The sequence below is a fragment of the Myotis yumanensis genome, unplaced genomic scaffold, assembly GCF_028538775.1.
Source record: "Myotis yumanensis isolate MYYU_CA2020_CCGP unplaced genomic scaffold, mMyoYum1.0.hap1 SCAF_13, whole genome shotgun sequence".
NCBI lineage: Eukaryota > Metazoa > Chordata > Mammalia > Chiroptera > Vespertilionidae > Myotis > Myotis yumanensis.
Genome location: NW_027223764.1, coordinates 2,545,240 through 2,568,040, shown reverse-complemented (window position 1 = coordinate 2,568,040; position 22,801 = coordinate 2,545,240). Strand labels below are relative to the sequence as shown.

Sequence of the window (22,801 nt, the reverse complement as noted above, 5' to 3'; positions counted from 1 at the left end):
TACACTGCAGGTCTTATCGCGATTCTGTTACAAAGCCGCGAGGGCCTGCGATCGCTCACTAAGTCGAAGCTGTCATGCCTCCTCATTCTGAGGAGGTGAGAGTCAGCTGTCAGAAAGGCTCCATGGCTCTCCGGGTGAACAAAGGGGTTGCCAAAGCAACCAGCTGGGAGATAAGGCCTTTTCCCTGCCGGCCGGGATGTGCACAGGGAGCCAGACAACAGGAAGTACCTGCGTCCCTTTGTCTTTCTGCCTCTGTGCCTTTGAAAGGAGAAGAGCCACAGCCGTTGAATGAAAAGTTGGTGGGTCGAGCGGGTGATCGGATTCTCAGGCCTCTCTCGGGTTTTCCGAAGTCGGAGGAACTGAGTTCCATCGGGAAGGATGCCAAGGGTTCGGGGCTCTCACCAAGGGACAGGAGACGGCGGCCGCGAACAGTTACGGGGGGAGAAAGGAGTTTCCATCCATCGGGCACAAGAAACGGATCCGTTCTGAGCATCATCCGCTCCATTTTCAAGATGGAGAAGATGAGAGGAAGCAGAAAGGAATCTGCCGAGAGGAGCGCTGAAGGAACCGGGGACTCTGCTCCATCGGACTGTGCCGCGGGGTATTAACAACCCTCTCTCAGCGTCCTTCCCCACAGACATCTCCAGCCCAGTGCATCCTCCTGGCTGTCCTCACTCATCCCTGCCAACAGGCAGCGGACTGGGGTCCCCCTGGTGAGCTCTCCACGCACCCCTCTCCTGAGGCACCCGGGAGGCTGTCTCCCCACGTGCGTCCGCCCGAGGACATGTCCTCAGAATAACATCCTCTTCCCCCCTGACCTGCCTCGTTCTCACACCAGCGTCCCGCCAGGCCCCCGCCTCGACCACACACGCCAAGGAGAAAGCAAGGAGACCCCGGGAGGCCGAGTCTTCCTTCGGATCCTGACACGTAATGGTCCTGCCATGTGCAATCGAGAAAGGATATTATCTCCGTAATGAGAGGCAATTGAGAATCTAAATGGAAAATCGGACGTGCTCCATGCCGATTTATTTTCCATCAGGAGACTCGGAAGCAGATGTGGGCCTGAGGAGCCAACGCATGAAGAGGAGGCCGGGCGGACGGAGAGACGGGGTTCGAGTTCCGCAGGTGCAGGTCGCACTGACCGGGAAGGACACGGTGGATCCGCGAAGGCTCTGACCTCCTAGAGTTCCTGCTGCAGAGGAGGGTTCAGGGGTGGATACCTGCGATGGACGGAGACCTGTCGTGCCCTGGATTAGCCGTGGAGAGGGTGTCCCTCCCGACAGCGGCCCCGCTGGCCCAGGGCAGTCTGGCCAGGGCTTCCACCCACGGCTTGCTCTCTGCCCTCTAGTGGGGTCTCCCGAGTCCCCACGAGGAGGCACCGGGCAGCTGAAAGCACCTGGCGCTGTCCTGCCCTCCTGCCGGCTGACTCCAGCGACGTCTCCCCTCATCCCCAAGGGAAGGCCCGGCCACATGCACCCCTGGCCCGTGACCACGTGGGGTGCGGGCAGATGCGGGGTCTCTCCTCTGGCTTCTTCACGGTTCTGTGTCCAGAAGGGGCAGGGGAAGGCTGGGAAACCCTGTTCCCTCCCTCCCTGCCTTCCTCGGGCGTGGAAAGCCCCAGACCCTGCTTTACGTGCGCAGTGCTTTAGGGAGCCCAGGAGCCATCCCTAACTGTTACCTCCACCACCCTGCAGACATACACACGCACATGCATTGCCAACACACACGCATGCAAGCACACACGTGTGCACACACTAGCACACGTGCAAACGTACACACATGTGCATGCACACACACAGAGAGACTAACATGGGGGATGCTGAGAACATGCCTTCTAGGAGGACAGGGCCCTGGCATCCAGCAGCTCTGTCACTAGGGGGAACCCCAACTCCCCTCCCCAGCATCCTTGTCTGTAAAACCATAGAGAAGGCCTGTCCTGGGGGCTGGTGAGGGGCTGATGGAAAGCCCTCACCCCGAGGCTGGTCAGTTCCTTTAAAATATATTTTATTGATTTTTTAGAGAGGAAGGGAGAGGGATAGAGAGTTAGAAACATCGATGAGAGAGAAACATCGACCGCTGCCTCCTGCACACCCTCTACTGGGGATGTGCCCGCAACCAAGGTACATGCCCTTGACCAGAATCGAACCTGGGACCCTTCAGTCCGCAGGCCAACGCTCTATCCACTGAGCCAAACCAGTCAGGGCTGGTCAGTTCCTTTAATACTAGTCTCTGCAGCGCCCAGCCACCATTCTCCATCCACAACGCGTGGGGCCGAACGTGATTCCAGCGTGACTTCTTAATTTTGTCTCAGGAAGGTAACATGGCACGGCATTCCCAGCGGGATCCGACCAGCGCCCTGTAATGAGGCTCACTGATGTTTCTGCAGTGAAATGTATGAATATTCACACTCAGTGGAATCCATTAATACTATAAACAGCCGCAGGGCAGTTCGAGGAAGGCTTTGCCGTCAGATTCGTTTCCTGCAGACTCCGCGAGGAACACGCTCGCCTTCCCAGCGTTACGGGTGCAGCCTCGCAGGGCAGGGCTTGGGGCCCAGGGAGGGCACGTGGGTGTCGTGAAGGGAGAGGCAGCAATCAGAAGGCACATCAGCACCAGCCGCGTGTGCTCAGGCCCCGGCGATGAGGGCAGGGCCTGGGAGGTCGGAGCGGACCTGGGGGCTCTCTGTGGAGTCGTGTCCTGTAGGTGGAAGGTTCTCACGTTACTGGATCTACAATGCTCAGCTCTCGAGGGCGCAAACCACAAAAGCAGCGCCGCCCTCGGTGCTGATCCCGCCTGCAGCCCGCGGGCATGTGGTGCGTTCATCTCGCCTCCGGGCGTCTCCACTCGACTTCTGAGATTGGGTGTCTCGTGGTTAATCGATGCGTCAGTATCTAGTGCAGGGGTGGCCAAACTTTTTGACTTGAGGGCCACAATGGGTTCTTAAACTGGACCGGAGGGCCGGAACAAAAGCATGGATGGAGTGTTTGTGTGAAGTAATATAAATTCAAAGTAAACATCATTACATAAAAGGGTACGGTCTTTTTTTTTTTTTTAGTTTTATTCATTTCAAACGGGCTGGATCCGGCCCGCGGGCCATAGTTTGCCCACGGCTGGTCTAGTGAATGTCCAGGTTTAACCCAACGCCCATCCAGCGCCCTGACGGGGTGGAAAGGGAACATGAGGTGGGATTCTTTGACCGATGGCAAAATCCGAGGGAGCCAGTTATGGCTTCTCCCTCCCGACGGCCTCTTGTGGATTTAAAACCACCAGGAACCTGCCCTTTACACCTCGGCCGAGCGAGCACGGGAGACCCTGGGAATAAGTGTTCATTCCAGCGCACAATCCTTTCTGGGGGCACGCAGTCTGGGGCTGTTTCTTCATTTTCTAAAAATAATAAGGTGACTTCTTGACTGAAGGTGACATCCCGGCAAATAAAACTGTAAGACGGGGCAGGGTTCTGCTTACCTTCCGGACCCACAGCTGGCTCTTCTCACCCTGTACATCGCTCTGCCTGGAGAGAAAGGAAGTCTTTCCATCGCAGGGAACTCACGACTCAGGGCTCGAACCTCGGCAAGTGGCGGTCTCTCTCCCGCCCCCCGCTCACCCTCTGGGCTTTGCTTTTATCAATGACGCCATGTGCCCTGGAGCCTCATCGGACAGGAGAGGGTAGCTCAGGGGCTCCGGCTGAGCACACGGGCTCTTAGGCCGGCCACGCCTGAGAAAACCCGCACGGCCGAAGAAACCTGGTCGTCTACGCAGCCGGGATGGGCACGGGTGGCTGAGCCTGCGGGCTGGGGCGCGGGCTGTGCCGGGCATGAGTAATGGGACCAACGTGGAATCCGCTCAGCTCGGAGCGGGCGCAATTAAAAGAGAGGTGCGGTGTCCGTGCGCCCATAAATCACTTTTTATGAAGCTTCAACTCATAGCCACTAAACTGTAAAAAACACTGTGTGAGATGGTTACAGTCATCGCTCTTATTAAGTTTGTTAACTTAAGGGATGTGAGCACACTTTTTTTTTTCTCCTCCCTTTCATGAGAGAAATGTCATGGGTGTAGGTCAGATTTTCGGCTGGGGCTGTAATAAGACTATTGGGGTGATAGAATAGATCCGCTTAGACCCTCTGGCAAAAGTAGGTTCTAGACCAGTGATGGCGAACCTATGACACGCGTGTCAGAGGTGACACGCAAACTCATTATTTTGGTTGATTTTTCTTTGTTAAGTGGCATTTAAATATATAAAATAAATATCAAAAAATATGTCTTTGTTTTACTATGGTTGCAAATATCAAAAAATTTCTATATGTGACACAGCACCAGAGTTAAGTTAGGGTTTTTCAAAATGCTGACATGCCAAGCTCAAAAGGTTCGCCATCACTGTTCTAGAGCAGGGGTGGGCAAACTTTTGACTCGAGGGCCACAATGGGTTCTTAAACTGGACCGGAGGGCCGGAACAAAAGCATGGATGGAGTGTTTGTGTGAACTAATATAAATTCAAAGTAAACATCATTACATAAAAGGGTACGGTCTTTTTTTTTTTTTTAGTTTTATTCATTTCAAACGGGCCGGATCCGGCCTGCGGGCCGTAGTTTGCCCACGGCTGTTCTAGAAAAACATTTTCATGTAGCAAATTTCTTTTTTAATCCTCGTTTTAGTGTTCCTTTGTCAGTGTGGCAGGTCAGTTGGTGTCTATAACTACGTGTGTGTGTGTGTGTGTGTGTGTGTAGGCGTGTGAGTGTGCAGGCATTCACAGCTTCACTCGCCATGACCCTAGCACCGCCTGATCTCAGGGACCCGGATCCCTCCCTGGAACTGGCAGTCATTCCCAGACAAAAGGGCATTTCAGAGATGCTTCCATAGTCCCTCCTGCTGCAGCCCCACGCGAGGCTTCTGGCTGACTCTTCCACAGTGACTGACCCTGAGTCTGGACCCTTCAACCCCAGCCGGGAGCTGCGTGTGGCGAGGACAGAATCGTTGCTGCTGGTGTGAGCGCGGGCTCAGGGCTCAGCAGCAGGTCTGGCCTCCTGCCCCTCGGAGCGCGCAGGCGCCCCTGGGAACAGCCCGCCCCGGCGACCTCCATGTGGACACGTGGGGTCTCTTTTTGTACAAGGAGCCCAGCTCAGCATGGGCCTCACGGGCACTCCCACGGGGGTGTGCACAAGGCACTTAGCCGGGTAATGACTCAGAAACCGAGCGCCCGCAGCCCAGGCCGGGCTTAGTGTCAGGCTGCTGAAGGCACCCAAGTGAGCCTGTGCCAGCAGCCGGGGGACCTGCCTCCTGCCTCCTGTCCCCCTTCTCTCCCTCCCTCTCCCTCTGTTCTTCCCTCTTCCTCTCTCCCGTCTTCCTTTCTGCTTAGATCCACCTGTATTTCCAAGTCCTGATTATGGACGGATACCTGCCAGGCAGCCCCGAGCTGGGGTTCGGGTAGGAGGCGAGCCCTTGTTAAAGGAAAAGGGCTCATGGTGCCCGTGACAGTGTTCGGGGGTTCTCTCTGGAGGGGGGGGATTATCCAGGGGCCTGCAGCAGGGGCGGCTGGGCTCCCCTCGATCACCACCAGGAAAAGCGGGAACTAGAGCCGAGGCTCAGGGGGTCGGAGGAGGGGCCACTTCTAAGGGGAAACCCAGGGCCAAGGGTCCGGGTCCGATGGCCTGACAGGTGCTATGAGGAGTCTGATCAGATCTCGGGGGCGGATTTTCTATAAACAGACCCAGCAGGGTTCTTGCTAAAACTGGATCAAATGGGCCACGGACGGAGCCCGAGGGTGAGGCCTGGTCCCGGGGAGTTCTCAGAGGAGCCTGCTCATGGGGTCGGGCGTGGGCAGGGCAGGGCGCTGAGCCATCGGAGGCTGGGAACTGACTCGTCAGGCGGTCGGGATGAGGGAGGCGTGCGAGAGGGTCCTGGGTGGACGGATGGTGCTGACACGAACGAGGGGGGAACCCGGGATCCTGGAGGCTTACGGGGCCCAGGGGTGGTGTCAGGGGAGGACCCTGAGTGTGTGAGGCCCGGACACTGCGTGAGAGCGGCCGCCTGCCCTCCGTGCCAGGGAAGCCGCCGGCCGCTCGGGGCTGCGATCAGGAAATGGTCAGGGTCATAGATCTTTTTTCTTTTCTTGTTTGTTTTTTCTTTTTCAATCCTCACCAGAGGATACTTTTTTCTATTGATTTTAGAGAGAGTGGAAAGGAGAGAGAGAGACAGAAGGAAGAGAGAGAGAGAGAGAGAGAGAGAAACACCAATGAGAGAGACACAACCATTGGTTGCCTCCTGCATGGGCCCGACCAGGCCAGGATCAAGCCTGCAATCCAAGTGCACGCCCTTGACCAGGAATGGAACCTGAGACCCTTCAGTGCACCAGTCGACGCTCTAACCACTGAACCACTGGCCAGGGCAGTGTCATAGATCTTGTATGGTCATCATTATAGGTGGTTATGTGAGAAACCATGAGAATAGATGAAATTAGTGCGGGAGAGGGGACGTGAGGAGAGGGGAGGGGAGGGGGACAGGACGTAAGGGACCCCCATGCACAGGCGGGAAGGAGTGCCACCCTGGGAGCCACGGGCCTGGTGTCGGCGTGCGCTTCTCACATGGAGGTGTCTAAGGCCAGTGCTGACTCGCCCTCAGTTTGAAAAGGTCCCCCCTGCTCCTCAGTCTTAGACAACAGAGGCTCAGGGCCCCGGGCTCCAAAAGGCTGCTCTAAAATTTGCTGATGTGGGCGGTCGGCCACTAGAAGCTGCATCCGTGGGTGTTCGGTCCACGTGGGGTTCAGCGCTCCCGCAGGAAGTCGAAGTGAGCGTTGTCTGGGTTTCTGGTCTGGCTTCCTCCGTCTGTACAAGGCAGCCATTCACCGCTGCCTGGGCCATCGCGACCCCAGGCCTTGGGGGGGAGGGGGGCGTGACGGGGCGGGGCGGTTTCTCCTGGTGAAATCTTTGCCCGGCCAGGCCTCTGAAATCCCTGGGCCTGCGTGGAATTTCCGTTTCCCGAGATTCACGGGCTCTAATCACTAAGAGAGGGAAAATGTCGGAGGGCTGACTGCTTCTGCCCCAACTCACACCTGTTTTCAAAATCAGGGAGAGGTAGCCAGTCCCTTCCACCTTCCTGTTCTGTGTGTGTAAGAGGGTCCCACTCACTGTCCCCTCACGGTGCCACCCGCCGGCGGAGGGGCGGCTGGGTGCAGGGACCAAGGAGACAGGTGCCCCCTGACGCCATTTCTGGGGCTCCGTCGTGGGAAGTGCACAGAGAGGGATTCGATGGAGGCGCCTGGGCTTTAATTCCCGGTCACTGGGCTTCGGGAGGAAGGTGGGTCAGCGTGAGACCGCCTCCCTCCTCGCCCACGAAGCCTGGCCTCGCCGAGGGGCAGTGCGGAGGGTGGGGCTGGGCCTGATGAGTGGGCTGAAGTCGCTGTGTTTCCTGAAAACCTGGAGAACTGCTCCTTCCCCAGCGTGTGCAACAGCGTGACGCGCTGCCTCGTAAGGGTCCTTTCGGGGTCACCAGCCCTGAGCCAGTGGCTGCCCCAGGAAAGCTAGTGCCGGACGGAGCTTGGGAAGGTCCCTCCCTCATCCCCATCCCACCAGGGCGGCGGGAGCTGCCTCCTCTCCCTCCCAGGGGCCGTCTGTGAGTGTAGCTTCTCTGCGAGCGAGGAGCAGAAGGGACCGCCTTTCTCTGTTTACGTTCCCTGCAAAACCTGTTTTTGTTTTTGTTTTAAAATATAGTTTTATTGATTTCAGAGGGAGGAAGGGAGAGGGAGAGAGGGATAGAAACATCTGTGATGAGAGAGAATCCTTGATCAGCTGCCTCCTGCACACCCCACCCTGGGGATGGAGCCTGCATCCGGGCATGTGTCCTGACCCGGAATCAAACCCAGGGCCCTTCAGTCTGCAGGCCAATGCTCTGTCCACTGAGCCACACCAGCTAGGGCAGCATTCCCGATTCTGTGCAAGGTTTCGGGACACGGGTCTGTCCTGCCTGCCTGCGGAGGGCGATGTTGGGAAGAAAATGGGCCGTCACCTTGTCACGGGAGCGTGTGACCATCCTTGTCTGCCACCTAATAACCCCCGTGCCGCTTCCCCTCCTGAATTCTGCGTAGCGGCCGCCTGGGCCCTGACCCTCCATTTTGCTGCAGTCACCTGTAAATCGTGCAGAAGCAACTCTGCCCCCCTGCACGAGTCTCTGCCTCCAGCTCCGTCTTTGCCCATCACCTGCTACATAATCTAATTTTAAAAAATAATTGGGAAAATAATGAGCCGGGCTCCGCTGCAGTTGTCTGTGTGTGTTGCTTTGTGTCCGTGAGGAATGTGTCTGGCCGGGTTTAACGGCTTCCTCCCTGCGCCCCGGGAGCTCGGCCACTGCTTCCTGTGGGCAGAAGGACAGAAGGACCGAGGACCGAGGACCTCAGCCCGACGTGAGGAGCTCAGATGGTTGCTTCTATTTAAAAATATATCTATTTATATTAATTTCAGAGAGGAAGGGAGCGGGAGAGAGAGCTAGAAACATCAAAAATGAGAGAGAACCATGGATTGGCTGCCTCTTGCACGCTCCCTACTGGGCATCGAGCCCACAACCCGGGCTTGTGTCCTGACTGTGACCTCCTGGTTCGTAGGTCGAGGCTCAACCACTGAGCCACGCTGGCAGGGCAATGGTTGCTTCTCGTCTGTGCCCTGACCGGGGGGTCAAGCACTTGATAACCACTTGTCGCCCATCCAGCTGTGAGCTGCACCAAAGCCTGGAGGCTGCTCTCGGCCCCGGGCCAGGCTTGGGGGGCAGCACACCCCTGTTGGGACGTGAGTGCTGGTTGGAGGCGGGAACCAGGTCCCCGTGGGGCCTAGAGAGCGTGGGGACGGGAGTCAGGCTCATCTCCGTGATATCGAAAGGTCTGCGGGACGCACCGAGGCCCGTGTGCGTTTCCCCTTCTCTTTCCTCGCTTCCCCGCTCTGATGGATCCGACCCTCTCTCCCTCTTCCGCCTCGGTCTCCAATCTGCTTCCTCCGACATCACCAGCCTCTCCTCCCGCGTTGCCGGCCCCGAGCTGCGGCCCCTCCCGCTCAGGGCTCCGCGTGAGGCTTGTACGATAATATTGGTGTGATTTTAAGCTGCTTTAAATGCAAGAGGTTTGTTGGCCTCTCCTTCCCTGTTGTTTGTTCGTTGTATATGGAGAGCACCCCCAAGAGAACGAGCTCCCCTATAGTGACCGTGGAAGGCTGCACGCTCCCTCCAACGCGCGTGTGTTACCGGCAAGGGCTGCGGCCCCGCTGCGCGGGTGCGATCGTCGGGGTGAGATGCTGTCAATCAGGCGTGGAGAGGATGGCCCCGCCCAAGGGCGAGGTATTTTTTTTTTTTTTTTTGAGTTGCCTTTGCCCCCAGCTGGCCATCTAAAGGGAAGATGCTGAACAAGAAGAAAGGGTAAAAACAAAAGAACAAACACTGGAAGCCACTCCAGAGTGAACTGCGTTTGGTGAGCTTAGAGCGTTAACACAACGGTCACCCCAGTGCCCACGGCGTGTCCATCTGGCAGCCGTGATGTGACCGAGCCCCAGGGGGCGAGGACCCTGAGCCACGCCGCCCCTGACCCAGGGAGGCCTTGTACCCCCATCGCTTTCCTTTGTCTGTTTTGTTAAACCTCAGCAGAGGATATTTTCCCATTGATTTTTAGAGCGAGTGGAAGGGAAAGGGAGAGACAGAGAGACACATCAATTGGTTGCCTCCAGCACATGCCCCAACCAGGGCCGGGGAACTTGCACCCGAGGCCTGTGCCCTTGACCAGAATTGAACTCAGGACCCTTCAGTCCGTGGGCCGATGCTCTATCCACTGAGCCACACTGGCTCGGGCCCCATCCCTTGTTTTACAGCTGGGCACCGACACTGGTGCTGGTCCATGATGGTTCTGGTAGGGCTCATTCTTTTGAACACATTATAGCAGCAGCTGGGCGAGTGCAGGGCCCCGGTGCCAGTGGCCTGGCCTGCTGCTTATTAAAATGTGTGAAAATGGGGACAGGGACAGGGTCTGCCTCAGGGCGCCCCTGAGAGGATTAAACAAGGTCACGCCGGCCTGTGCCTGGTGCACAGCAAACACAGATGGTTGCTGCTTCTATCGTCTGTGTATTAAGAAGAAAGAAAGTTGCCTGGCCGGCGTGGCTCAGTCCACCTATGAACCAGGAGGTCACGGTTCTATTCCCGGGCAGTAGGTGAGCCTGGTCTCAGGGGAGCTGCGGGGACTGGATGGAGGACAGGAAAGGGTGTCGTGTGGCCAAGGAGACCGTCAGGTGTGGTGGCTGCCAAGTGCTCAGAACTGCCCACTCAGCAGAATCAGCCCCAAATGACTCTATTGAGCGGCTTCACGCGGAGAGGCAGGAGCCAATGAGACGCATTGTGGGGACTGACCTCCGGCAAGGTCAGTGCTTCCCTTGGCTCAGGTTCCTGGTGGCAGTCTGACTCAAGCAGGGGGCTCGTGTGGGGGCGGGAGTTCTCCAAAACTAGGAGCCGGGAAAGCGTGACTACCGTGACATCATGGCATTCAGTTGCCCACCCTCATCCCTTTCCTCCTCCCTCCCTTTCTCCCTTTCTTCCTTCCTCCCTTCCATTTATCCAACCAACCTTCCATTCATCCATCCACCCTTCCATTCTTCCATCCATCCATCCATCATCCACCCATCCTTCCATCATACATCCATCATGCGTGCATGCATCCACCCATCCATTATGCATGCATCCATCCATTCATCCATTATACATCCATCATGCGTGCATGTATCCACCCACCCATCCATCATTCATGCATGTATCCATCCACCCATCCATCATTCATGCACGTATCCATCCACCCATCCATCATGCATGCATGCATCCATCCATCCATTCATCCATTATACATCCATCATGCATGCATGTATCCATCCACCCATCCATCATTCATGCATGTATCCATCCACCCATCCATTATGCATCCATCCATCCATCCACCCATCCATTCATCCATCATACATCCATCATGCATGCATGTATGTATCCATCCACCCATCCATTATCCATCTATCCATCCATCCACCCATCCATTATCCATCTATCCATCCATCCACCCATCCATTATCCATCTATCCATCCATCCATCCATCCATCCATTTATCCATCATCCATCTATCATGCATGCATCCATCCATCCACCCACCCACCCACCCAACGTCTAACAGATGACCACTTTGAGAAAGGCCCTGAAAATACATACACAAATAAGACTGAGACGTTGGCATTTTGAATTCACCACAACAAATAAACATCCGGAGACCCCAAGAACATAAAAGCCAAGGAGATCCTTACAACCTGGTCCTGTTGACCCACAAGAGAACCGAGTCACAGAGCAGATCCGACCCGGCCAGGCTGGTCGAGGCCCCAGGCCCGGCAGCTGCCAGCAGAAGGGCTTTCCCACCCACACGGAGGCGCTGTCTTAGGATCGGGAGAAACCTGGGCTCCGTGAATCGGGCAGCATTTGCGCTTTTGTCTCCCATGAGGACCATTGCCTGGAGCACTGTGAAATCCAATTATATTGTTAATATTTCATGTGAGGCTTCCCACCTGTGCTACTTAATTTGTATGCATGCAGGAAAAGACGTGCTTGTCCATGTAAATGAAATGATTTTATGTCAAGTGGCCGTCTGAAGGGTTGTTGAGTTCCTTTGCAGAATAGACGTGTGCGCACCTCTCCTACTAGAGCGTGGTGGGCGCGTCGGGGCTGGGACCACGGCTGCAGGCAGGGGCATTGGCCACCTCGAGTGCAGTGGCCTCGGCCACTGAGGCTCAGGGGAAGTGGTGACTGCTGGGGGGTGGCACAGGGGTGCCCGGTAAGTGGGGAGGATTTCATAGAGCAGGGCTCTCGGCCTCAACCTCTTGACGTTGGAGCCGGTAACTCTCTAGTGGGGTGTCCTGGGCATGGCAGGGTGTGAGCAGCGTGCCTGGGCCCTACCCGGGGCTGGCAGCACCTCCTCCCGCAGTCAGGAAACCCAAAACGCCTCCAGACGTCACCAACTGCCCCCTAGAGGCTGAAACGGCCCTGGTGGGGAACGCTGTCATAGAGCTTAAAAACAAGGTCCATGGAAAGAGAATTCGGATTCAGGGGAGGAGAGAGCAGAGCCTGACAATGGGCAGGGCCTGGCCAGTGTGGCTCAGTGGCTAACCATCGACCCATAAACCAGGAGGTCATGGTTTGATTCTGGTGAGGGCACATGCCCAGGTAGCCAGCTCGATCCCCAGTAGGGGGCGTGCGGAGGCAGCCGATCCATGATTCTCTCTCATCATTGGTGTTTCTAGCTCTCTCTCCCTCCCCTTTTCTCTCTCTGAAATCAATAAAAACCTATTAAAAACATAGTAGAAAGATAGGTCTGGGTGTCCTCTCCAGCCTGATAAGATTATTCATTAGGTGAGCTAGAGAAGGTTGATATACACCGAATTTATTTCAATTATTTTCATTCACTCCACAATAAATCTTTCATTGCTGCTATGTCCCAGGGGCTGAGACAGATTCATGGATGAAGGATGGAGAGAGCATAAGAATGAAACAGAGACAATCCCTACGGACAATTCTAATACTTGATGCGGAGTGGCAATGAGAGGGGGGAACATTCGGGGTGCTGGAAGGAATGAGTGAAGGAGCACCCCGCGCAGCCCAGAGAGGGAGCCATGAGAAGCAGGGTCAGGAGGAGCTGAGGTGCAGTCAGCGAGGGGGCAGGGATGGAAATGACGGTGAACCACACGTTCAAAGGCCAGGGGGCAAGCGAGTGCCGTGCATCCCGGGGCCCGGCAGTTCAGTGGCGCTGAAACGCACAGTCGTTGTAGGCTTTGCACAGCTGTGTGCCCGTGAGTTCAAGCAAAGCCGGGGGAGCTCTCTCTAAATGTTCATGTTTATAGCACATTCATCGCAGAGAGGAATTCTTTATTAATACCAGGAAGTATTGGAATGGCCTCAGGGAAGCCCATCCATAAGGCTGTCAGACTGAAATAACTGAAGCGGGGACTCGTCTATGCGACAGATGCCGCTAAAAAATAAATACTCCGCATGTCATCGTTATCACAATAAACATCCACATCCAGTCCTCCCCCCCACGCACGGAGCACAGATGGCAACAGTGGACGGGAAAGAGCGCTGGACGCACACAGGACGTCATTCGCTCAGCAAATATCGATTCAGCGCAGGCTGCGTGCTGCCAGGGGCCGGCGCTGCGGATGTGAGCGTGTGCCATGTCGCCCCGACCCGGAGGAGCACGAGATCTAACAAAGACAGATCACTGCTGGTTTTGGCATCCGAAGATGTGTCATGCCGATTGATGAGAAAAAGGCGGAGACCTTGTCGGGTCCCGATGCATGAAGAAAAGCAGCTGTGGCTAGAAAACACGGAAAAAAATTCAAACTCATCACCGGGCCTGCGGGGCTCAGTTGGTCGGGTGTCCTCTCTCATTCACCGAGAGATTGCCAGGCAGAGGCAACCGATCGATGTCTCCGTCTCACATCGATGTTTCACTCTTTGTCCAGCTCCCTTCCTTTCTCTCTAAAATAAATAAATAAATAAATAAATAAATAAAAGATCTTTAATGAAATAAAGTTAAATTAATTCATAACGTGTCCATTGAGTAAATACTGAACGCCACCAGTGGTCATATAAACGAGTAAAGAAAAGCAGCTGTGAGGGAAGCCAGGGAAGAAGTAGCAGAAGGAAAGCCGCGTTGTACCTGAAGATGTTCATCGCAGTGTGATCTAGTCTAAGAAAAGTCAGAAGCAACCGAAAAGCTTGATAGCAGGAAAAATTATGTCAACTTTGGTACAAAAATACTTCATCAGATACTGTGTTCACTCATGACAGGCGTTATGAAGTTGCAGTAATGCAAAACATACTATCATACTTACGTCAAATGAAAAAGTAATGACCAATTAGACATGGGAAATAAAGACCAGGCTGGAATACATTACGTTTATAATTGTTGAATCAGCTGGGCATATAGATCGGTCCCCTCCTGCCCTTTACTGAAATTTAGAAAAATATTTGCACGGCACCTAAAGCCAAACGAAGTAAGAGCAAGTGATTGACAATGAGGCCCTCTAGCCTCTTCTCCTCTCTGATCAGTCAGAGGACTCCGGGCTTACCGCGTTTTCCCTCCCTCCTCCCCGCTTCACCTCCAAGGAAGAGGATCTTCTATTTTTTCCTGACTTCTGCGATGCCCTGAGTCCGTTGAGAATATACAAAAAAATTCAGTTCCAGGTGGATTGTAAAATGTGTCACCTAAATATAAAAACTAAAACAACTAGATTTTAGAAGATAACATGGAGGAATCTCTTCATGATTGAAGGTAGGTAAACATAATAAACAATTCTAAGGGAAAGATTGGGTTATTTAAAAAATAAATTACAATTGAGAACTTTTGAACATCGCAGACACCATGTACGTTAATAACAAGGCAAGTCACAGAGAGGCGGAAGGTAATTGTGAGAGATAGATGATAGATGATAAGTGACAGATAGATGATAGATGATACATAAGTCTAACAAAAGATTAATATCCAGTATCCAGAATATATAAAGGATTTGTATAAATCAAAAAGGAAAACAACCCAAGTTTTAAAAGGGCCAAAGACTGGAACAGGCCCCGCACAATGGCCCACAAATACATGAAGAGGCCCTCAGGATCTTTAATTGTACGGAAATGCAGATTGAAACCACGCTGAGACGCCACCCACCAGAATGGCTAAAGTGAAGTGGACACTAGCAAGTGTGAGCTCATGCTTTGGGTGTGGGAGTGGGAACGGGCACAGTGACTTTGGGAAACTGTTGATCACGTGCCTGCCCTGTGCACCTTGATGCCGCCCTCATGTGTAGTCCCAGCGCGATGCGTCCGGGAAGAGCTATTTAAGAAGATCCGCGACAGCATCACTCGTCACAGGCATGAATGGGAACAAACCCAGGTCCACCAGGAGTGAGGTGGGTAAGCATATTGTGGCAGCGGAAAGGAGCAAGCCACTGCCACGGACGCCCGAGGGTGTGTGTGAGGTCGAGCAGCAGGAACCAAACGCAGGGCCTGCGTGCTGTCTGCCTCCATTTCCCCACAGTGCAAAGCGAAAGGAACCTGTGGGTCTGACTGCAGTCCGGATGATCCCCTTGGGGGTCAGGAACGGAGAGGGGGAGGCATGAAGGAGGCTCCTATTTTTTAAAAATCAGAATGGTGGTTTTCCAGATGTGTTCATTTTTTAAAATATTTTTTTTTATTGATTTCAGAGAGGAAGAGAAGGAGAGAGAGAGAGAGAGAAACATCAATGATGAGAGAGAATCATTGGTTGGCTGCCTCCTGCAGGCCCCCTACTGAGGTTGGAACCCGCTACCCAAGCACATGCCCTGGCAGGGAATTGAACTGTGACCTCCTGGTTCATAGATCGACGCTCAACCGCTGAGCCACACCTGCAGGCTGCGAATGCGATCATTTTATAAAAGTGATCAAGCTTTCCCTTTGCGGCCTGTTCCTTTTCTGTGGGTGTGTGGCGTACGTCAGTAAAAAGGAGTGGAAGCTGTTTGCCTTACGGGAGAGAAGACAGGAGTGCTTGAGTCTTGTCTTTAAGCAAATGCAGCGTCTTATTTAAGATAAGGAAGGAGCAGTCTGGCTTGTACCAGGTGAGTGAAGATCAAACAAGTATAAATGGAAGCAATCGGGAGTTGGGCCAGGCGGGAAGGAGGGCTGTGGAGAATAAGAACGACTCGCAGGCAACAGCAGGTCGTGGGGGGTGGCCCCCGTTTCAGAATCTTCACAAAGGACACAAACAGAGTCCGGGCACCGAGGAGTCCGGTGCCAAAGGCGGGAGCAAAGCCGGATAACAGCACAGCTCATCGATTCGCAGACCTGCGTGTTGCCACCTCCCAGCGTGGCCGAAACGGACGCAGCACGCCGACCGCCGCACCCGGCAGTTAACCGTGTCTCTCTTCCTCAGTCCAGGGTGTAACGGCACGTCCGCATCAGACGGTGGGGCCGAAAGGCACTCTGCTTGATGAAATGTGGACCGAAGCTGCCTCTAAAGATCCCCCTGGCCTCGCAGGGAGGGGGGCCGGTTCCCGAGGGAGAGCATTTGCTATTCCTCCCGAGGGCTGTTCCCCAGGAGGGTCAGGAGGGGCCGCCTCCATGATGGGCACTCAATAAATATTAAGCATCGCCGCGGCCCGCAGCCAGCTCTGAATACCAATTGGCATACGTTAGCATTTATTGCTCATGGATTTTGTGACTGATGATCCCTCGCGCGCGTTGTCTCTCTCCCTCCTCTCTCTCTCTCCCTCTCTCTCCCTCTCTCTCCCTCCCCCTCTCTCTCTCTGACTGTCTAGAATAGTCCACGTTCATAATGGCAAAGGTAAAACAAAGGGCAAGCCTGTGGTCAGCTATGCTTCTCTGCCCACACCGAGCGTGGGACGAAGGAGCAGAGAGAGAGGAGCCCAGGGCACAGGCAAGGACAGAGGCCTGGCCGCCAGAGCTCCTTGGCCCAGCGAAGGCCTCAGAAGCCGTTCAAGCAAATGAGGGACGGTGTTGGGACTGGCTCTCCCGCAGAGAATGAATCGGGGGCTGTGTGTCCGTGTGTCCACACCCAGGACACACGCACCTGGTAGTGAGCCCGGCTCGGGGCTGGAGGAGTGTCAGGGCCCCGCTCCCTGGCTCACCCAGCGGTTGGCGGGATCCAAACCCGTCGTTCCGCTGGGAGGCGCCGCACTCGGCAGGTATGTGGGGCGTGGTGTTGCCTTGCGGAGCGGCGTGTCCTGGCCCATGGGCAGGTGAGCATTCTTCCCTCTGGCCCGGGGGCACGGGGTGGAGTTCAGCTCCGGTCCCAGGACTCGCCCCGCTGGAGTGCACCCGGGAAGGAATGTCCCACCTCACCCGGTTTGGGGCGGGTGCGGGCGTGTGGAGTGATCTGGGGGCACGCAGCTCCGTGCCGCTCAGCTGTGCAGTGTGCTTTGCACTTGACCCCTCGCTGGGTTACTAGGGCAGGAGAAGACTCTGGGTGGGAATTGAGTCGGTTGGGTTTCCTGACAGCGACCGGCGCCTGGCAGCTATATCTCCATGTCTTTCAAGTTCGATTAATTAGCTCCGGCTGGGAAGGGGGGTGCGGGCAGCAAGAGGCCAGGCCCCCGGGGCCGGGGCACCGAAGGCCACAGCGTCCAGAGGGGGAGACTGGCTGTTATTTTTCTTTCTGCCCGAGATCCAATTAGAAGGAGAGCAGCAAAGAGCAGGGATCAAAGGTTCAGCTCTTCCCGGGGCATGAATCGCCACAAGCTGGGCTTTAATCATGAACGGCTATTCATTAGGAAGATGGATGGCGAGACCGGAAGGACGAGGCTCAGATCCCAGAGCCCTGCCCTGACCTCTGAGGTTCAGTCAGTGGACAGAGAGCCACCACGGTGCTGGTGGAGGGAGCGCCGGAAGCTGCCGGAGTTCACGTCGCCTGCGCCCACATCTGTGCTGCCTTCCTGCCTCTGGAAACCCTCCCAGGACCTGGCCCCTGCTCCGCCTCCTCCCCGAACATCTGTCAGCGGAGGCTGTTCCTGGGCGGGGCTGCCTGTCCAGGTGGTAGATGTCAGGGCCCACAGTCCTCTGCGTCTCGTGGGGGACCACGGACTCGGCCCAGATGTGAACGGCGAGACCCTCGGGGTCTCATATCCGGAGAACAGCCCGTGTGGCTCAGTGGTTGAGCATCATCCCAGTACGGAAAGGTCACGGGTTCGATTCCCAGTCAGGGCACAGGCCCAAGTTGCAGGCTTGATCCCTAGTAGAGGGCGTGCAGGAGGCAGCCGATCCATGTTTATCGCTCACATCAATGGTTCTCTCTCTCTCCCTCTCCCTTGCTTCCCCTCTCCCTAAAATACCAATAAAAGCCTTTAAAATAAAAGGAAATAGACTTCTACAGCGATGGAAATGTGTTACAGCCACATGCGGCTGTTGAGCACTGGAAGTGTGGTCAGTGTCAGTGTGCAACTACGTGTTTCATTTTGTTTTAACTGATTTGGGTTAGAATGGCCTCAGGGGGCCAGTGGTTGCCGTATTAGACAGGCCGCTCTGGAGCGAGCAGAATCCATCGCACTGTGGGATCCGTCTGGACTGTCGCTGTGCTGCTTGGGGCCACATGCACTCAGTGCCCTGGAGCCTGGCTAGAACCCCAGAAATTGTGAGGGACGGGGGTGGGGCTGGGGGGAGGGGGCAGTTCTAGACTCGCCCCTTACACACGTGGTCACTTAGGGGGGAGTCCAGGTGTCTGCTAGAAGCCTCTCCCAGAAGTGTTTTACAATGAGTGCCGCCCCAGCCGGTTTGGCTCAGTGGATAGAGCATCGGCCTGCAGACTGTATAGTCCCGAGTTTGATTCCAAAGGCATGTACCTTGGTTGCAGGCGCCTCCCCTGCTGGGCCCTGGTTGGGGCAGGTGCAGGAGGCAACCAGTCTATGTGTTTCTCTCACATCAATATTTCTCTCTGTCCTTCCCCCTCTTCTCCACTCTCTCTCTCTAAAAATATCCTCAGGTGAGGGTTAGAACAACAACACGAGTACAGAGCCGTTGTAAAAAGCACAGATAATAATATGTGTCGGCGAGGGTGTGGGACGCACGCAGATATCTATCAGCTGAGGAGTAGGTCAATGAAATGTAGTGTTTCCACACAGGGGACGGTTACTGGGCCATAGAGAGCCGTGCAGGACTGGCACACGCCCCAGCATGGACGGATCTGGGTAATATTGTGCTAAATGAAACTAGCCATCAGGAAGGGGCATGTGCTGTATGATTCCATTTATATGAAATGTCCAGAACCTGCGAATCTATAGGCAGTGGTTGCCCAGGGCTGGGGGGTGGAGGCAAATGGGGGAAAAAAGAAATTAAAACAGACACATATAGAGACCCCCCTCTGCCCCCCACAGCGCGCATCTGGGGTGCAGCGTCCGCGGGGAGCGTCCCAGAGGCTCTCCTTTCAGCGATCTTGCGGTTTCATTTATTAGCTGTGGGTGGGTGGGGCTTGATTATAGCTATGGATTAAAATAATGACTAGGAGAGGCAATTAATTCCCATCCTAAAGTGTGTTAAAGCATTTGATTTAAAATGTGGACAGAATTGAAATAAAAATCCATTTAGCATTCGCTCATCCAACACATATTTAATCAGCGCCACAGTGTGTCTGGCCGCTCTCCACCCGGAGAAAGCAGGGACCGGATGAGGAGGCCCTGCCTCCCTGAGGGCCGTCCTTTCCCAAGGGGTTGGGTTTGGACTCCCTCTAGGAGAAGGGGATCCCGGAGCCTGCCCTCTCCTTGCAAAGGCAGGCAGGGAGCCTCCAGGGCTGGGGTGCAGCCATCTTTCCTCCATCCCTGTATGTCCCCCCCCTGCCCCCCCCAGGGGGCTTGGGGTGGCCAAGGGCTATTCTGCAGGGACAGCGGACCTCCAGGGTCCCCCAGAGGGAACTGTCTCCTTTTGCACCTGCTGGGCTGGCCCCGCCCACTCCCCAAGGTCTGCGCGGGGGGGGGGGGGGGGGGGGGGGGGGGCCTGCGGGAGAGTGTGGGAAGCCCAGAACCCACTCCCACTCCGTCCCTCCTACCTCTGCTCCGGCCCAGTAAGCCCAAGCTCCATCCACGGTGTTGACAGTCCTCCATATTCATGAGTTGTTGGCCTGAGTTCTGTGTCTGCTTGGAATTCATTTGCAGCCATTTTTCAGGAGGCACTTTTCCTTGTCTTCATTATCAGGTTAAAAAGGGCCATTAAGTGATTAGCGTGACGGACGACCTGGGGCGACATTCCTCTGAAAGTCAAGTCCTTTTCAGTCCCCGATCCACTTGATCCCACGCTCCTGCCGCTGGCTGGTTTCCCTGTTCTCTGCCTTCTCCTGGGGTGGCACCCGATCAAAGGGGTACAGGGGAGGGCAGTGCCTACATGCCATGCAGGGGCCGCGTGACCGAATCCCAAGCCCATCAATGGGAAACTCTGCGAGCCTCCTGCACCCTCGTCTGAAAACGGGCCTTATCTCACCCGATGAAGCTGTCGGCTCCTGTGAAAATGGATCTGTGCCGTGGAAGGCATTCATGCGGGAACCTGCAGAGCCGTGGAGATACGCCGAGATACGCGGCCACCTCAGTGACGTCTGTGCGCGATGGCCGCCCCCTTCCCGCCCGCAGGATGCTGGGTAACGTGGGAAGGACCCGTCGTCTCCCTCCAGGGCTTCCGAGGACTAGCACCCTGACAGGAGCCTCCCGGTGGGGAGGGAAGATGCCACCCACGTTCGCACGTCCGTGTTTTGTTCATTATCCTTCGTCCGGAGTCGCAGGCGAGAGGCCCTCCCTGAAGACTGGGGCTTCCCGCTCGAGCCGCCTTTGATCTTTTAAGAAAGTGCATAGAGATGGTTTGTATTCAACGAAAGATCAGCCCTGAGAAAGGAAGGATCAGGACAGCCGGGCGGTGCAGGCAGGATCTCACGTGCAGGTAAGAAAGCCAGGACAGAAGCCCAAACCCAGTGGTTCTCAACCTTCTGGCCCTTTAAATACAGTTCCTCATGTTGTGACCCAACCATAAAATTATCTTCGTTGCTACTTCATCACTGTCATGTTGCTACTGTTATGAATCGTCATGGAAATATCTGATCTGCAGGATGGTCTTAGGCGACCCCTGTGAAAGGGTCGTTCGACCGCCACAGGGGTCTCGACCCACAGGTTGAGAACCGCTGCCCTAACCCCTGCTGGGACCGTGACCGCCCTCCCCTGCCTGAGGCGTCCTGACCGCAGGGCGGGCACCGCTGCTCCCAGGAGCCCGTCCTCTCCGTGTCTGAACTAAATGGTTGCCTGCAGGGCCAACAGGAAAACTCCCAGGGGAATGAGGGACACGGAATGCTTCTCCCCCTCCCGTGCCTCACGTCCACGCAGCTTTGCTCCGAGAAGAACGCACCGGCCCTCCTGGATGGGGAAACCGCACAGACGCGACCCTATCAGGCCGCGCTCTCCAGTTCCTCCTCTTAAAGTAGCCAGTGTTTGTTGCAGAATGAGAGAGAAAAGCACTTTAATTAATATTAACAGGCAGAAGGGGATTAGCAGCCAAATCCCCTATTACCAGCTTTCCTAATCCACCGCTAATTGTGCACGCGGCTGTGAGCGGGGCACTTAAGGCCCTACAAAGCAGAGAGGGCCGCGGAGGCCGAGGGGTGTCCACCCGAGTCTGGGAGGAGCGAGCGTGGGCCCCGGCCCGCCTGTCTCCTGGTTTTTTCACCGCGCTGCCCGTGGGTTCACCGACCAGCGCCCTGAGCTGCACCCGGGCCTGGCCTTCCCAGGAGGGGACCCCAATGGGCCAGCACCCTTAGCTCCCAGCACACAGGAGCTCGCCCCCCCCACCCCGTGCGGGGGGCGGGGAGGAGGGGGGGCGGGGCGGTCTTTCCAGGAAGAGCCAATGTTGGGAAAAGTGAGACAGGCTGAGACAGGCTCACTGACCCAGAAATGACTTCAAGCTCTGAGTTATTGTCAAAGAAGTAGCAACTAGAAGTTTGCCAGCCTGTGTGCCTGGGGAGGGGAGGGGGGGGGGGGAGAGAGAGAGAGAGGACAGCAGGTCTGCTTTTATCTTCCCCTCCCACGCCAGTGTCACCATGAGGAAGCCCCGGTGAGCTGGTCATTTCAGTCCATCCCGCAGCTGCGTCCATCAGCTCACATGCGTGTGAATATGCCCAGACGTGACCACGGCCTCCCTCCTGGAGACCAGCTCACACGCCGACTGTAAACGCGATGATTTGCCAAAGGAGCGGCTCCATGGCAGGCCTGGTGCAGGGAGACGTGGGAGCGTGGACGAGCGGAGAGGCTGCCGGCCGGGGCACGAGGCCACACGGTGTGACAGGTGCTGACATCACAGCCTGCTGGTGGCCTGGCTGGAGGACAAGGCGTTTTGTCTAAATACCCACTTCCGGTGGATTCGGGGTTCCAGGACATGCACCCCCATGGTCGGAAGATGGACGTTCAGAAAAGAAAGACGTGGAAAGGATGCGCCCCGTTCTTTTTTCCTCTCTTCCAAGACGAGTGGATCAGATGTGGTCGCGCCGCCTGGGAGGGTTGGGGGCTGGTGCTGGTGGGCCTGTCGCCTCAGTGCCGGGGCCGCAGGGGAACAGGGTAGGGGGAGCGGGTGGGGTCCGTGTCCGGGTGCGGGACCCGTTCCGCCGCAGGTTGGTGAGGTGCGCGAGGGCCACAGCGAGCCCTTGGAGAGCCCTCGGGGCCGAGCAGCGTACAGAAGGACCAGTCCTGTTACACACACTATTCTTCGTCCTCTGATATGCAGTTCAGGGGAACGCCGTGGGAATGGGTGCCTGGATGCCAGGGGCCTCTGAGCAGGCCTCCGTGACGTCCCGGGAGGAAGAGTGGGCAGACGTGGGCTGGGCGGCCTCATGGCTGGTGGGGTGAAGCGCCCTGTTCAAGTCCACGGGGCGGAGGGCGTCTCTCGTGCTGTGAAGCCCCTGTCCTGGTCCCACGCTGGCCCGGCACAAGGACGCACTGACACAGACAGACAGACACGGACCAGAACGGTGAGCAGATGGCAGAATCCAAGATGAAGGGCAGCCGCTGAGAGGAGGAAATGTCATGGGGATAAGAAGGGCCATTTTCCCAAATCCAGCCAGTCGTCAGGTGCTGGAGCCAGACTCTCGGAAAGCTTCCTAGGGCACCCACCCCTCCCATCACCATCTCCACGTCCCAGCCCGCCAGGCCGTGTCCCGTCTCCCGGCTGCTGTCCAGCTCTCTGCTCGCGCACCTTCCCGGTCAGCTCTTCCCAGCAGCCAGCCATCCTCCAAACATGCAAATCTGACCCCGTCCA

General features: G+C 55.9%; 1 protein-coding gene across 1 annotated transcript in view; it reads left to right on the top strand.

Moving 5' to 3' along the window:
- Positions 1–22,801, top strand: part of CUNH10orf90 (chromosome unknown C10orf90 homolog) — an 88,113-nt gene that overhangs the window by 7,275 nt on the left and 58,037 nt on the right. The gene's annotated exons all lie outside the window — the stretch shown is intronic.